We start from the raw sequence: 15,200 nt of genomic DNA on the forward strand, positions 1-15,200 counted from the left end.
TGAGAGGGGGAGGGGCAGAGAGAGAAGGAGACACAGAACTGGAAGCAGGTTCCAGGCTCTGAGCTAGCTGTCAGCACAGAGCCTGACGCGGGGCTCGAACCCACAAACGTGAGATCTGATCTGAGCCGAAGCCGGAGGCTTAACCGACTGAGCCACCCAGGCGCCCCCAACCAAACTCTTTAAAAAGGGAAATGCAGAGTCTGAAACTCTGCAGCTTGGCACCTGGCAGAGGTCTGGTGGGAAGGGCAAATCCCCAGGAGCAGACAGTGAAGTCTAAGGGGTCCTCAGCCCTGCTGAGAGGACATATGGTAGAGGCCGTGTGGCCTCCCCACAGGCAAAGGTCCCAGTGGACCCTGGAGAACAACCACAAGGTTGGAACAAGGACGTTTGGGGGCAGTGAAGACTGGTGATAGATGTGTGTTGTGATTTACCATAGTTCCCAAAACACTGCTGCTACATGAGTGTGTGAACTTTTTCTTAGGCTGGTACCAACTTGCAGTCTCTGGACATCTGAGCAGCATGGTCGCATCAATGTTCCTGGGGTGGGCTGGCACCTGGCCATTGCTCCTCGAGACCGTACCCCAGTGGGTCAGAGGGTCCTTAGAAGTGAGGGGTTTAGAAACACATCCCTATCTGAGATAAAATTTGGGAGGGGGGTGCTCCCAGATAGGCTGACGGCTTGGTAGTGGACAGCATAGAAGCGAGGAGTGCATGGAAGCCAGGGACAAAGGAAGAGTGCTTGATTGTTGGTGAGCGAGAGCATGGAGTTCTGGGTAGAGACTGGGTAGCTGGGTGACACCATTTTCACCTCTCCTGAGCATGAGCATACATGCATATATATGCCGCAACAATCCACCCCAGTGAGCTAAGCAAGCGCCATCTAGTGGAGAATGGAGCCATTGCACCAAGCCCCATCCAACTGCATCAACTGCGCTTTCTGACTGATTAGTTTACAAACTATAAAACGCTTCATAGTTTGACTTCTAGGGGAAACTGGATATGATTTTGTTACATTGGAACAACTTCATTGGAAACAGTTATATTGGAAACAATTTCATTGTTTTCTGGTCCATCTACTCAATTTTTTCCTTTTTCTTCTTATTGAATACAGAAAGAGAAAAATTATTTTTATTTTTTTATAAAAATATTTTTATTTAATTTTGTTCTACTATAGTTTTTATTTTTTGTAACTTTTTAATTCTATTTTACTTTAATCATTTCATTTTATTGTATTCCATGTTTAAATTTTCAAACGTTTTCCAACCTTTCCCCCTTTTTTCTTTTCTTTCCCTTTTTTGTCTATTCTACCAAGCTTTTTTCAACAAGCAGACCAAAACACACTTAGAATATAGCATCCTTTATTTGAATTTTTGTGTTGTTTTTAATTTTTTAATTTTAATTTTTTACTTTATTAGTTCTTTTTCTTCCTCCAAAATGATGAAATGAAGGAAGTTGCCCCAAATGTAAGAAACAGAAGAAATGACAGCCAGGGACTTAGTCAACACAGAAATAAGCAAGATGTCTTAACCAGAATTTAGAATCACAATAATAAGAATACTAGCTGGGGTTGAAAAAAGCCCAGCATCTCCTTCTGAGGAGATAAAAGAAGTAAAATCTAGTCAGGACAAAATTAAAAATGTCATAACTGAGATGCAATCTTGAATGGGTGCCAAGGCAGCAAAGACAGATGAAGCAGAGCAGTGAATCAGTGATATAGAGGACAAACTTATGAAGAATAATGAAGCAGAAAAAAGAGGGAAACTAAGGCAAAAGAGCATGATATAAGAATTAGAGAACTCAGTGACTCATTAAAAAGGAATAACATCCAAATCATAGGGGTCCCAGAAGATTGAAGAGAGAGAAGAAATGGTAGAAGGTTTAGGTGAGCAAATCATAGCAGAAAACTTTCCTTACCTGAGGAAAGACACAAGCATCAAAATCCAGGAAGCACGGAGAATTCCCATTAGATTCAACAAAAACCAACCATCAATAAGGCATATCATAGTCAAATTCACAAAATACACAGACAAGGAAAGCATCATGAAAGCAGCAAGGGAATAAAAGTCCTTAACCTACAAGGGAAGACAGATCAGGTTCACAGCAGACTTATCCACAGAAACTTGGCAGGCCAGAAAGGAGTGTCAGGATATATTCAATGTGCTGAATTGGAAAAATATGCAGCCAAGAATTTTTTATCCAGAAATTCTGTCATTCAAAATTCAAAAAGAAGGAAAGATGGAAGGAGTTTCCCAGACAAACAAAAACTAAAGGAGTTTGTGACCACTAAATCAGCCCTGTAAGAAATTTTAAGGTAGACTCTCTGAAGGGAAAAAATATGAAACAAAACAAAAAAGACCAAAAGCAACAAAGACTAGAAAGGGTCCAAGAACACCACCAAAAATTCCAACTCTACAGGCAACACAATGGCAGTAAGTTCAATATCTTTCAATACTCACTCTAAATGTCAATGAGCTAAACGCTCCAGTCAGAAGACATAAGGTAGAATGAATAAGAAAATAAGACCCATCTATATGCTGTTTACAAGATCTCCATTTTAGACCTAAAGACTCCGTCAGATTGAAAGAGAGGATGGAGAATTATCTATCATGCTAATTGTCACCAAAACAAAGCTGGAGCACCCATACTTAAACCAGATAATCTAGACTTTAAAATAAAGACTGTAACAAGAGACCAAGGTCATTATTTCATAATTAAGGGATCTATCCACCAAGAGGTCCTAACAGTTGTAAACATTTAAGCCCCCAATGTGAGAGCACCCAAATATGTAAATCAACTAATCACAAACATAAACTCATAGACAATAATACCATAATAGTAGGGGACTTCAGCACCCCACTTACAGCATTGGACAGACCACCTAAAGGGAAAATCAACAAGGAAGCAATGACTTTGAATGACACACTCAACCGGATGGACTTAACAGATATAATCAGAATATTTCATCACAAAGCAACAGAATACACATTCTTCTCAAGGGCACGTGGAACATTCTCCAGACTAGATCACATAGTGGGGCACAAATCAGCCGTCAACAAGTACAAAATGATTGAGATCATAGCATGCATATTTCCAGACCACAAAGCTATGGAACTCTGAATCAACCAAAGAAAAAATCTGGAAAGAAACAAATATTTGGAGACAAAAGAACATTCTACTAGAGAATAAATGGGCTAATCAAGAAGTTACAGTGGAGATTGAAAAGTACATGGAAACCAATGAAAATGATAACACCACAGCTTAAAACCTATGAGATGCAGCAAAGGTGGTCATAAGAGAGACGCATATAGCAATCCAGGCCTTCCTAAAGGAAGAAAGGTCTCAGATACACAACCTAACCTTACACCTTAAAGAGCTGGAAAAAGAGCAGCAAATAAAACCCCAAATCAGCAGAAGACAGGAAATAATAAAGATTAGAGCAGATATAATGCTATTGAAATTTAAAAAACAACAACAACAGTAGATAAACTCCTAGCCAGTTTGATAAAAAAGAAAAAGGAAAGGACTCAATAAGTAAAATCAAGAATGAAAGAGGAGAGATCACAACCAACACTGCAGAAATACAAACAAAAGGGGCTCCTGGGTGGCTCAGTCGGTTTTAAGTGTCTGGCTTCCAGCTTTGGCTCAGGTCATGATCTTACCATTCGTGGGTTCGAGCCCCGCATCGGGCTCTGTGCTGACAGCTAGCTCAGAGCCTGGAGCCTGCTTCAGATTCTGTGTCTCCCTCTCTCTGACCCTCCCCTGTTCATGCTGGCTCTCTCTGTCTCTCAAAAATAAATAAAAAACATTAATAAAAAATTAAAAAAAAGAAATACAAACAAAAATAAGAGAATATTATGAGCAACTATATGCCAAAAATTGGGCAAACTGGAAGAAATGGACAAATTCCTATAAACATACAAACTATAAAAACTGAAACAGGAAGAAATAGAAAATTTGAACAGACCCATAACCAGTACAGAAATAAAATTAGTAATCAAAAATCTCCCAAAAGATAAGAGTCCAGGACCAAATGGTTTTCCAGGGGAATTCTACCAAACTTTTAAAGAAGAGTTGACACCTATTCTTTTGAAGCTGCTCCAAAAAATAGAAATGGAAGTAAAACTTCCAAACTTACTCTATGAAACAAACAAGCGTTACCTTGATTCCAAAACCAAAGACCCTACTAAAAAAGAGAACTGCAGACCAATTTCCCTGATGAACCTGGATGCAAAAATCCTCAACAAGACACCAGCCAACAGAACATTAAAAGAATTATTCACCATGACCAAGTGGGATTTATACTTGGAATACAGGACTTGTTCAATATCCACAAATCAATCAGTGTGATACATCATAACAATAAAAGAAAAGATAAGAACCAGGTGATTCTCTCAATAGATGCAGAAAAAGTATTTGACAAAATACAGAATCCTTTCTTGATAAAAACGCACAAGAAAGTAGGGATAGAAGCATCATACTCCAAGATCATAAAAGCCATATATGAAAGACCCACCACTAATATCATTCTCAATGGGGAAAAACTGAGAACTTTCCCCCTAAAGACAGGAACACAACAGGGATTTTCCCTCTAGCCAGTGTTATTTAATGTAGTTTTGGAAGTCCTAGCTTCAGCAATCACACTACACAAAGGAGAAAAAGGCATCCAAATCGGCAAGGAGGAATTCAAACTTTCCCTTTGCAGATGATGTGATACTCTATATGGAAAGCCCAAAAGATTCCACCAAAAAACTGCTAGAACTGATCCATGAATCCAGCAAAGTTGCAGGATATAAAATCAATGCACAGAAATCAGTTGCATTCCTATATACCAATAATTAAGTAACAGAAAGAGAAATCAAATAATTGATTCCGCTTACAATTGCACCAAAAACCATAAAATAACTTGGAATAAAACTAACCAAAGGGGTGAAAAATCTATACACTGAAAACTATAGAAAGCTTATGAAAGAAATTGAAGAAGACACAAAAATATGGAAAAATAGTACATGCTCATGGATTGGAAGAACAAATTCTGTTAAAATGTCAATACTATCCAAACCAATCTACATACTCAGTGCAATCCCTATCCAAATAACACCTGCATTTTTCACAGAGCAAGACCAACAATCCTAAAATTTGTATGGAACCAGAAAACACCCTGGATAACCAAACCAATCTTGAAAAAGAAAACCAAAGCAGGAGGCATCACAATCCCCAATTTCAAGCTGTATTACCAAGCTGTGCTCATCAAGACAGTACAGTCCTGGTACAAAGACAGACACCTAGATCAATGGAACAGAAGAGAGAACCTAGAAATAAACCCACAAACGTATGGCCAACTAGTCTTTGACAAATAAGGAAAGAATATCCAGTGGAATAAAGTCAGTCTCTTCAGCAAGAGGTGCTGGGAAAACTGGACAGCGACATGCAGAAAAATAAGCCTGGACCACTTTCTTACACCACACATAAAAATAAACTCAAAATGGATGAAAGACCTAAATGTAGGATAGGAAGCCATCAAAAGCCTAGAGGAGAAAGCAGGCGAAAACCTCTTAGACCTCGGCCACAGCAACCTCTTACTCAGCATGTCTCCAGAGGCAAGGGAAACAAAAGCAAAAATGAACTATTGGGACCTCATCAAAATAAAAACCTTCTGCACAGCAAAGGAAACAATCAGCAAAACTAAAAGGCAACCAACGGAATGGGAGAAGATATTTGCAAATGACATAGCAAAGGGTTAGTATCCAAAATCTATAAAGAACTCATCAAACTCAACACCCAAAAACCAAATAACCCAGTGAAGAAATGGGCAGAAGACATGAATAGACACTTCTCCAAAGAGGACAGCCAGATGGCCAACAGGCACATGAAAAGATGCTCAACATCACTCAACATCAGGGAAATACAAATCAAAACCACAATGAGATACCACCTCACACCTGTCAGAATGGCTAACATTAACAGCTCAGGCAACAACAGATGTTGGCAAAGATGTGGAGAAAGAGGATCTCTTTTGCACAGCTGGTGGGAATGCGAACTGGTGCAGCCACTCTGGAAAACAGAATGGAGATTTCTTAAAAGGTCAAAAATTGAACTACCCTATGACCCAACATTTGCACTATTAGGTATTTATCCAAGGAATACAGGTGTGCTGTTTTGAAGGGGCACGTGCACCCCAATGTTTATAGCAGCACTGTTGATAAAAGCCAAAGAGTGGAAAGATATGATGGAGTATTACTTGGCAATCAAAAAGAAAGAAATCTTGCCTTTTGCAACAATGTGGATAGAACTAGAGGATATTATGCTAAGTGAAATAGTCAGAGAAAGACAAACATATGACTTCACACATATGTGGAATTTAAGATGCAAAACGGATGAAAATAAGGAAAGGGAGGCAAAAATAATATAAATACAGGGAGGGGGACAAAAGATAAGAGACTCTTAAATACAGAGAACAAACTGAGGGTCACTGAAGGGGTTGTGGGAGGGGGGAGGGGCTAAATGGGTCAGGGCATTAGGACGACACTTGGGATGAGCACTGGGTGTGCTACATAGGGGGTGAATCACTGGAAGTTATTCCTGGTATCATCATCGTGCAATATACTAACTTGGATGTAAATTTAAAAATTAAATTAAATTAAAATAAAGAAAGATAAATTTTCACCAGCTCTCCAGGTGAGTCTGATGCAAGTTCCAGTTTGAGAACCACTGTGTTAAAGAGTTCTTTGTTATATAGTTCTCCTGAGTACTTTAAATGTGATTTGCTTTGAACAAATGGAATGAACTATAGATTTTCGGGGGATATAAATTACTGCATAAAGTACCATGTGGTACACATGGGAGCACATGTGTCATATTACATTATTTGCCTTAAAAATTTTTAAACAAAAAATAATATGTAACCATAATTTTTAAAAGAAGCACAAGGCATGATGGGTAGAAAACAGCAAGAGAAATCCACAAATAGAAGCTGCTGGACAAGATGGATCGAGGGCAGCCTGGAGGCCAGAAATCATCTGGGGGTTCTAAGCAAACTTAGATGTGAGATGTTGAGGGATAGGAAGGAAAGGCAGTAAGAGAAACTTTAAATTTTTTTAAATGTTTATTTTTGACAGAGAGAGAGAGACACAGCATGCAAGCGGGAGAGGGGCAGAGAGAGGGAGACACAGAATCTGAAGCAGGTTCCAAGCTGTCAGCAGAGTCCAACGTGAGGCTCGAACCCTGAACTGGGAGATCATGACCCAAACTGAATCAGATCCTTAACCGACTGAGCCACCCAGGCACCCTGAAACTTTAATTCTTAGGGAGATAATTCCCTTTTGTGCTTTTGCCATAAACTGTGTATTTTAAGACTTAACTTTCTCGTACAAGGTGAACTCCAGTGAGAGCCTTCGTGATGCCTGATCCTTCTCATAGGCACAGAGACAGGTCCCTGTAGTTGGCCCTTTTCAGAATGGAATATGATCTCCCCTCAGCTAGTGCATTAGCATTGCGGCCCTCAGGGGGGACTCAAAAGTGACCCTGTGATCAGGCCATGTAGAGAGAGGCAACTCCTACCTATGGCTTCAGTGTTGCCAGAAGGAGTGAGCATGAGGATGTGTCCCTGCTACCGAGCCCGGCAGGAGGCATGTACCTGGTTGGAAAGGTGGCCCAGCTGCTCCTGACACGTGCATGAGAATCCAGAGGCCTGGCCTCCCTGGCTAACTCCACTGCCGGCCCCGACCCCTCCCCCACGTGCTGGGTGCAGCACTCAAGCGTGCGCCCCTGCCTGACCTGCCACCAACTTTACAAAGCAGGTATTGTCACTGAGGCCCAAATCGCAAAGCTAGTAAATGGCTTAGTTAGTTTTATGCGTCAGCTTGGCTAGGTGTTCATTTGGTCACACACCAGTGTAGATGTTGTTGGGAAGGTATTTTTTAGATGATGCCTTAGTCCTTCGGGGCTGCTATAACCAAGTGCTGTAACCCCGGGTGGCTTATAAACAACAGAAATTGATTTCTCAAAGTTCTGGAGGCTGGAAGTCTGAGACCAGGGTAGCAGCATGGTTGAGTTCTGGGGAGAACCGTCTTCCAGGTTGCAGGCAGCCCTTTTCTGGCAACATCCTCAGAGTGAGCAGCTCTCTGGCCTTTTCTTATAAGGGCATTAGTCCTATTCATGAGGGCTCTATCCTCATGATTGAGTTACCTCCCCAAGTCCCCAGCTCCTAATGCTCCAATACCGCACCACTGGGATGAGGGTTTCAGCATATGAATTTTGAGGGTGCACAATCGGTGTGTTGCAGATGAGATTAATATTTAAATCAGTAGACTTTGAGTAAAGCAGATTACCTTCCATAATGTGGATGGGCGTCAACCAATCAGTTGAGATCTTAAAAGACCGAGGTCCATTAGGAGGAAGGAATTTTGTTTCCAGATGGCCCTTGAACACAGCGTCTACATACGCATTCTGTTTCTCTGGAGAACATTCACTAGTACAGTGCCTGAGATGGAAACTGAGCCCAGTTTGGACTCCCATGCCCTGGAGTTTACTCACTAAGCTACTCTGCCTTCCGATTGTTGATAGTGCTTATTGACTAAAAGCGTAATCCAGGGCTCAATCTAGCAAAAATGCTGGGAGTGAAAAGTCCAGAGACTCCCAATGGCCTTGCCTGGTGAGGGGCAGCCCCGGGGCTGATCCTTCGTGTCTTAGGGATTCCATGTCAGCCCGGGCTTTCCCAATTCCCCAACCATCTAAGTGTGAACTGGAATCTTCTACCTTACTCTAGATATAAAATAGTTTACTATTTCTTCCCTTCTCACTAAAATTTGAAAAACCGTGTAGCACTTAACGCGAGCAATTTTATATTGGAAAAGGCAGGGTTTTTGTAGGAACCTGTGACGACTGAACGTGTCTGCATGTCTGCGTTACGTATGTGATCAGGATACTTTTGTGCAGGTCTGGGTATAGCTCTCTTCATGTGCGCAGTGCCACAAATGATTGTGAAGCACCTGTGAACTTGTTCACACATTTATTAATTTAGCACTTACTATGAGGGCCCGCTTCAGGTGGGATGCCATGCTGGAATAAGACACAGTCCTTGCCTGTGGTGGGGGTGTCCTCCCAGTGTCACTCCCAGGGTCTGGGTTAGGAGCAATGGGTGGGATTAGAGTTGGGACCCACACGCTCTTTCGATCTGAGCTATTTGTCATTACAACACAGGTACCAAGAACCTAGTGATATTCTCTGTGACAATCAAAGGCTGGCCAAAAGTGAATTCTCTAACCCTTAATTCCACAGACTCTCTGTGAGCTCCACATAGCTCCTTCACTTACATGTGACTCTGTAGATTTGGTGCCTATGAGCCCAAGCTTTGGTGTCACCCAGATCTGGGCTTGGATCCCAGCCACCCCATTCACCATCTGTGAGATCCTGAGCTCTCTGTTGACTTTTCCTTATCCGCAATACTAATTTTGGGGAAAATAATAGTTCTGTAGTTACCTGGGGGCCTGTTGGGAAATTTAGTGAGATAATACATATCATATTATCCTGCATACACGCTACATAAATGTTAACTTCTGTAACATTTTCATTATTGTTTTTTATGTCTTTATGTATCTTTTCTTGATTCCTCAAAGATAAGAACCATTTTTCCCCTTTCTCCTTGTACTCTCCTCATTATTCTAAATAGGACTTAAGGATGCGGTGTCTTGGTGGCTCAGTTGGTTAAGTGTCAGACTTTGGTTTAGGTCATGATCTCACGGCTCATGAGTTAGAGCCCTGAGTCAGGCTCTGTGCTGGCACTCGGAGTCTGGAGCCTGCTTTAGTCTGTCTCCATCTCTCTCTGCCCCTCCCCTACTTATGTTTTTTCTCTCTCTCTCTCTCTCTAATATTAATAAACATTGAAACTAAAAAAAATAAGACTTAAGGCAAATTTCAGCAATGTGATGAGCAAAATGGAGGAAAAAGTGAATTTGTGAATATAAAATGGAGCCAGTCAAGAAACTAACACAGACATGGACATACTCACTTTGGTGGGTCACAGGAATGACTCCAAGCTTCCCAGCAGCCAATGAGAAAAGGGAAACTAGATCTATTACACAGTTCAACACTGTGTCCATAAAGTAAAACAAGCTGATGACTCAGGAAAAACACACCCTGGACTGGATTTTTCTCTTCTCAACATATTTCCTCCTTGAGTTTGTGACCATTTTACTGAAGGGAAGTCCCTTTATAGAAAAGCATTTCTGAATGTAACAAAGATCCAGACTTTAGTAGAGGCCCACCCCCTCACTGTCCCCAGCTGATCCAATAAAGATGAACTAGTTCCCGGCCCAGAGAACTAATCTTGCAATAGGTCTATGTTTCTGAAACCAAAAGCATCACATACAGATAACAAACAAGATGTGCACGCTGTGGTTAGGCTGTTTTGTAGTAACCCTTGTTTCCTCTGTTTTGCAACTTCAAGTTCAGTGGGACTAGACCTAAATATGAGTCATACAGCCCAGTTCTTAGGCTTATATAATTTATGTCTAGGCTCTAAGTTATTTGAATTTTTACCTCTCTTCCTTGAAGCAGCACATCAAACCCAGTGATCAGTAAAACTGTATTGAGGACTTCTGTGCAGGACCTCCACACTGGCCCTGCTTGGGAACCCAGGCTTCCAGCTTCCAGCACAGAGCCTGAGGACAAAGTGCAGGTCATCCAGGCTTGGGCAAATCAGAGGAGGGACCTGCAAACTCGGGAGCTGAAGCAGCCTGGAAACTTCTTGAAGGAGGTGGGACTTGAAGGCTAAGAAGGGGCAGAGAGGAAAAGGGGGACAGTGATGATGAGTATCAAGCTAGGGTACTCTAGCAGTGCTTAGGGACCAGGGGAGCCTGGCCTGCCTGGAGTGGAGGGCCACACTCAGGGGGGAGGGCAGGAGAGTGGGGATGTCAGGACTTCCCAGGACATCAGTGCCTGTGAGAGGTGCTCCCTGCTCCCCATTATCTACCCAGCAAGAGGGAAATCCATGCTTATTCCTCAGGTCAACCCCTTCAGGGGATCTTTCTGAAACAATTGGTTACTTGGGGATTTATCAACCTTTACAAATAAATCATCCTGAAGTGAGTGTGGCTGTTGGTCAACGTTAACATTTTTGTTGATGGAAATCATAGGATCCCAGACACTGGCTTTGTGGGAAACCTGTCGTGCTGGCTTGGGATCACATCAAGACTATGAAATTGGTTGCACGAATAATCTTTTTCCATCCTTTGGGGGGGAAATAAACATAGTTATCTTTACTTTGGCATCTTTAGAGGAACTCGGGGAAGTGTCTTGACCATAAGTGAGCTGGTGTCCAAAACATTTGGTTCTTCTTCAAGCCGGGCTTGAAAGGAACTTCCCAGTTACATGGGGGAGAGTGGGAAGTCAGTGGTGTGGGACAGAGGTGGGGTGGGGGTGGGGTGGGGAGAGCTGGGCCCAGGAAGCTGCCATCCGGGAGGACTGACAGCAGGGCTCCTAGAGCTGTGCATGATTCAGGTCACAGGTTATCTTCATTCTGCATGCAAGGAAATGGAGAGGCAGAGAGGTTTAAAAAAACTTGCGCAAAGCCACAGAACTAGACGGTGGCAGTAGTCCAGCTGCAAAATTCAGGTGACTGCAAAGGCCAGTTCTGGCTCACGCCATGCCACTTTCCATAGGAAAAAGAAGCAAGTCCAAAGGCGCCCCCCCCCCCCCCCCCCCAGCAATTCAGTATCAGTAGAGGACCCCTGGTCCTTTCCCCAGACACCCAGGTTTAATCGGTCTGGGTCCCGGCACCTGCATTTTCAATATCCCCCGACTCCAAGTTATTCCGACTTGGGGACCCTCTTTGTAAAGAACCTTCCTTGTAGGTCCGCCTAGGGTGGGGGTGGAGGGTTGCTACAGGAAACCTCCTTCTAAGAGGCCGGGCGGAAACAGTACAGACTCCTGACGAGGGAGGGGAGGCCAGTCAGCGCAAAGAGGAAGCCGTTCTTTCCGTGGAAACTTGTGTGACATCTAAGACGAGCGCAGAGATGTGTCAGGCATGTCGCAAGAAGCCCAGGAAACTGCTACTTGCTGACTTCGGCTCACGCCCGCTGGGACGTCACCCGGCGCGGGGGCGGGGCAGCGGGGGGAGCGTGCCGAGTGTGGCGCGCGCTCCCAGTCCCCGGAAGCAGGTGCTCCCGGAGTGGGGTGCGGCTCCCTGCCCGCTTGCTCCGGTGCTGCAAGATGAAGGAGCCGGTCTCCGGCTTGGGGCTTTACGTCTGCACCTGCTGTGGGGGTTCCAAACCTGCGTGGGACCTTGGCACCTTTGAAAGGAAAAAGTACATACACCCACATTTTGACTAACCTTTTCTGGGAAATTAATGGAGTTCCCAAAATTCTTTTGTGAAGCCTTAGGGGTCTGTGGCCCCCAAGTGAAACACTGCTGGTGTGTCTGGAAGCCTCTATGACATAGTTGGCCGTCGGCAACTTCTAGCCCCGTGTGGTCACTGAGCACTTGATATGTGGCTGGTCTGATTTAAGATGGGCTCGAAGAGCAAAGTGCATCCTAGATTTTGAAGACTTAGTATGGGAGAATGAAAATATCTCATTAGTAATTTTTATTTTTTATTTTATTAGTATTATTATTTTTTCTTCCCAGTTTTTGTTTAAATTCAAGTTAGTTAACATATAGTGTAGTACTGGTTCCAAGAGTAGAATTTAGTGATTCATCACTTACATGTAATACCCAGTGCTCCTCACAAGTGCCCTCCTTAGTGCTGTCACCCATTTAGTCCATTCCCCGCCCCAGCAATCCTCTTTTCTCTAGTTAAGAGTCCCTCATGGTTTGCCTACCTCTGTTTTTATCTTTTTCTTCCTCTTCCCCTTTGTTCATCTGTTTTGTTTCTTAAATTCCATGTAGGAGTGAAATCATATATTTGTCTTTCTCCAAATGACTTATTTCACTTAGTATATTATTAATTCATTTTTTGTTGATTGCATATTAAAAGCTATATTTGACAACTTGGGGCTAAGTAGAATATTTTATTAAAATTACCTGGGTAACAATCAGATAAGCGTCTGACTTTGACTCAGGTCAGATCATGGTTTGTGGGTTTGAGCCCTGCATTGGGCTCTGTGCTGACATCTCAGAGCCTGGAACCTGCTTCAGATTCTGTCTGTCTCTTCTCTCTCTACTGCTCCTCTGCTAGCACTCTGTCTCTTTCTCTCTCAAAAATAAATAAACCTTACACATTAAAAAAATAAACAAATAAAAATAAAATTACCTTTGCAAAAACCTGTTTGACCTTGGCCACAGCAACCTCTTACTCAACATGTCTCCAGAGGCAAGGGAAACAAAAGCAAAAATGAACTATTGGGACCTCATCAAAATAAAAACTTTCTGCACAGCAAAGGAAACAATCAGCAATACTAAAAGGCAACCAACGGAATGGGAGAAGATATTTGCAAATGACATAGCAAAGGGTTAGTATCCAAAATCTATAAAGAACTCATCAAACTCAACACCCAAAAACCAAATAACCCAGTGAAGAAATGGGCAGAAGACATGAATAGACACTTCTCCAAAGAGGACATCCAGATGGCCAACAGACACATGAAAAGATGCTCAACATCACTCAACATCAGGGAAATACAAATCAAAACCACAATGAGATACCACCTCACACCTGCCAGAGTGGCTAACATTAACAGCTCAGGCAACAACAGATGTTGGCGAAGATGCAGAGAAGGAGGAGGATCTCTTTTGCACTGCTGGTGGGAATATTGGTGCAGCCACTCTGGAAAACAGCATAGAGGTTCTTCAAAAGATCAAAAATAGAACCACCCTAGGACCCAGCAGTTGCTCTACTAGGTATTTACCCAAGGAATACAGGTGTGCTGTTTCGAAGGGGCACATGCACTCCAACATTTATAGCAACACTATTGACACTAGCCAAAGTATGGAAAGAGCCCAAATGTCCATCAACAGATGAATGGATAAAGAAGATGTGATATACATATACAATGGAGTATTAATCAGCAATCAAAAAGAATGAAAACTTGCCTTTTGCAACTACATGGATGGAACTGGAGGATATTATGCTAAGCGAAATTAGTCAGAGAAAGACAAATATATGACTTCACTCATGTGGAATTTAAGATGCAAAACAGATGAACATAAGGGAAGGGAAGCAAAAATAATATAAAAACAGGGAGGGGGACAAAACATAAGAGACTCTTAAATATGGAGAACAGAGGGTTACTGGAGGGGTTGTGGGAGAGGGAAAGGGCTAAATGGAAAGGGGCATTAAAGAATCAACTCTTGAAATCATTGTTGCACTATATGCTAACTTGGTTGTAAATTAAAATATAAATAAACTTAAAAACAAAGTTAAATGATCTTTACCTGTTTCTGCTTTTTAAAAATGTGGCTACAGGGATGCAATCGGTTGAGCATCCGACTTCGGCTCGGGTCATGATCTCACGGTTCCTGGGTTCGAGCTCCACGTCAGGCTCTGAGCTGAGCACTTGCTTGGAGCCTGGAGCCTGCTTCAGATTCTGTGTCTCTTTCTCTCTCTGCCCCTCCCCTGCTTGCGCTCTGTCTCACTCTGTCTCTCAAAAATAAATAAATGTAAAAAATAAAAACTACAAAAATGTGGCTACCATATTTGAAATGACATGTGGCTAACACAATGTGTGGATTGCACAGCGCTGCTCTGTGATGACATCCTGTTGGTGGGGACTCACGGTCGGTTCCCCTCGGGTAGCATGTGCTCATCACAACAACTACAGCGTGCTCACAGACAAGCGAGTGACGCAAGCTCCACGTCCTCTTTCTGCAGGAAGCACTTACGGGAATGGGGAGAGAAATCTTTGCGAGAACAAGTCATGTCTTCCCCAAACTAGACTGAAAGCTCCTTGGGGGCAGAGGCAGATCTCATGCTTCTGGGTTCTTCCAGTGATGGGCATCCAGCAAACGAAGTGCCACTTTTGAGATCAGGGCTCCAGGTAACACTGGTATATTAGCATCCCAGGGCAGCCCTAACAAAGCTCCATGGACTGGCTGGCTTAAACAAATGTACTCCCACATTTCTGGAGATGTGAAGTCAGAAACCAGGCCATGCTCCCTTTGAAGTCCCTAGGAGACGACACTTCTTCCCCTTTCCCAGCTTCTCGCGGTGGCCAGCAATCCTTGGCTTGTAGATGCATCACTCCAATCTTTGCCACCACTAACACAT

General features: G+C 42.9%; 1 long non-coding RNA gene across 5 annotated transcripts in view; it reads right to left on the minus strand.

Annotated features, from left to right (window-relative positions):
- The window catches only part of LOC115285478, a 28,331-nt gene extending 13,922 nt beyond the window's left edge, over nucleotides 1–14,409 (minus strand). For 2 of the 5 annotated variants that reach the window (XR_003905541.1, XR_003905539.1), the window contains exons 1-4: nucleotides 14,369–14,409; nucleotides 12,329–12,543; nucleotides 10,537–11,515; nucleotides 9,027–9,118 (exon numbers count right to left, since the gene is read on the minus strand). This is a non-coding gene — a long non-coding RNA (uncharacterized LOC115285478). Of the gene's footprint in view, nucleotides 1–7,222; nucleotides 9,119–10,319; nucleotides 11,516–12,328; nucleotides 12,544–14,368 lie in introns of those variants that run through there. The other 3 variants (XR_003905537.1, XR_003905540.1, XR_003905538.1) reach the window with 3 other exon arrangements.
- Between the last annotated feature and the right edge of the window lie 791 nt (nucleotides 14,410–15,200).

This window comes from Suricata suricatta, chromosome 2, assembly GCF_006229205.1.
Source record: "Suricata suricatta isolate VVHF042 chromosome 2, meerkat_22Aug2017_6uvM2_HiC, whole genome shotgun sequence".
NCBI classification, from domain to species: domain Eukaryota; kingdom Metazoa; phylum Chordata; class Mammalia; order Carnivora; family Herpestidae; genus Suricata; species Suricata suricatta.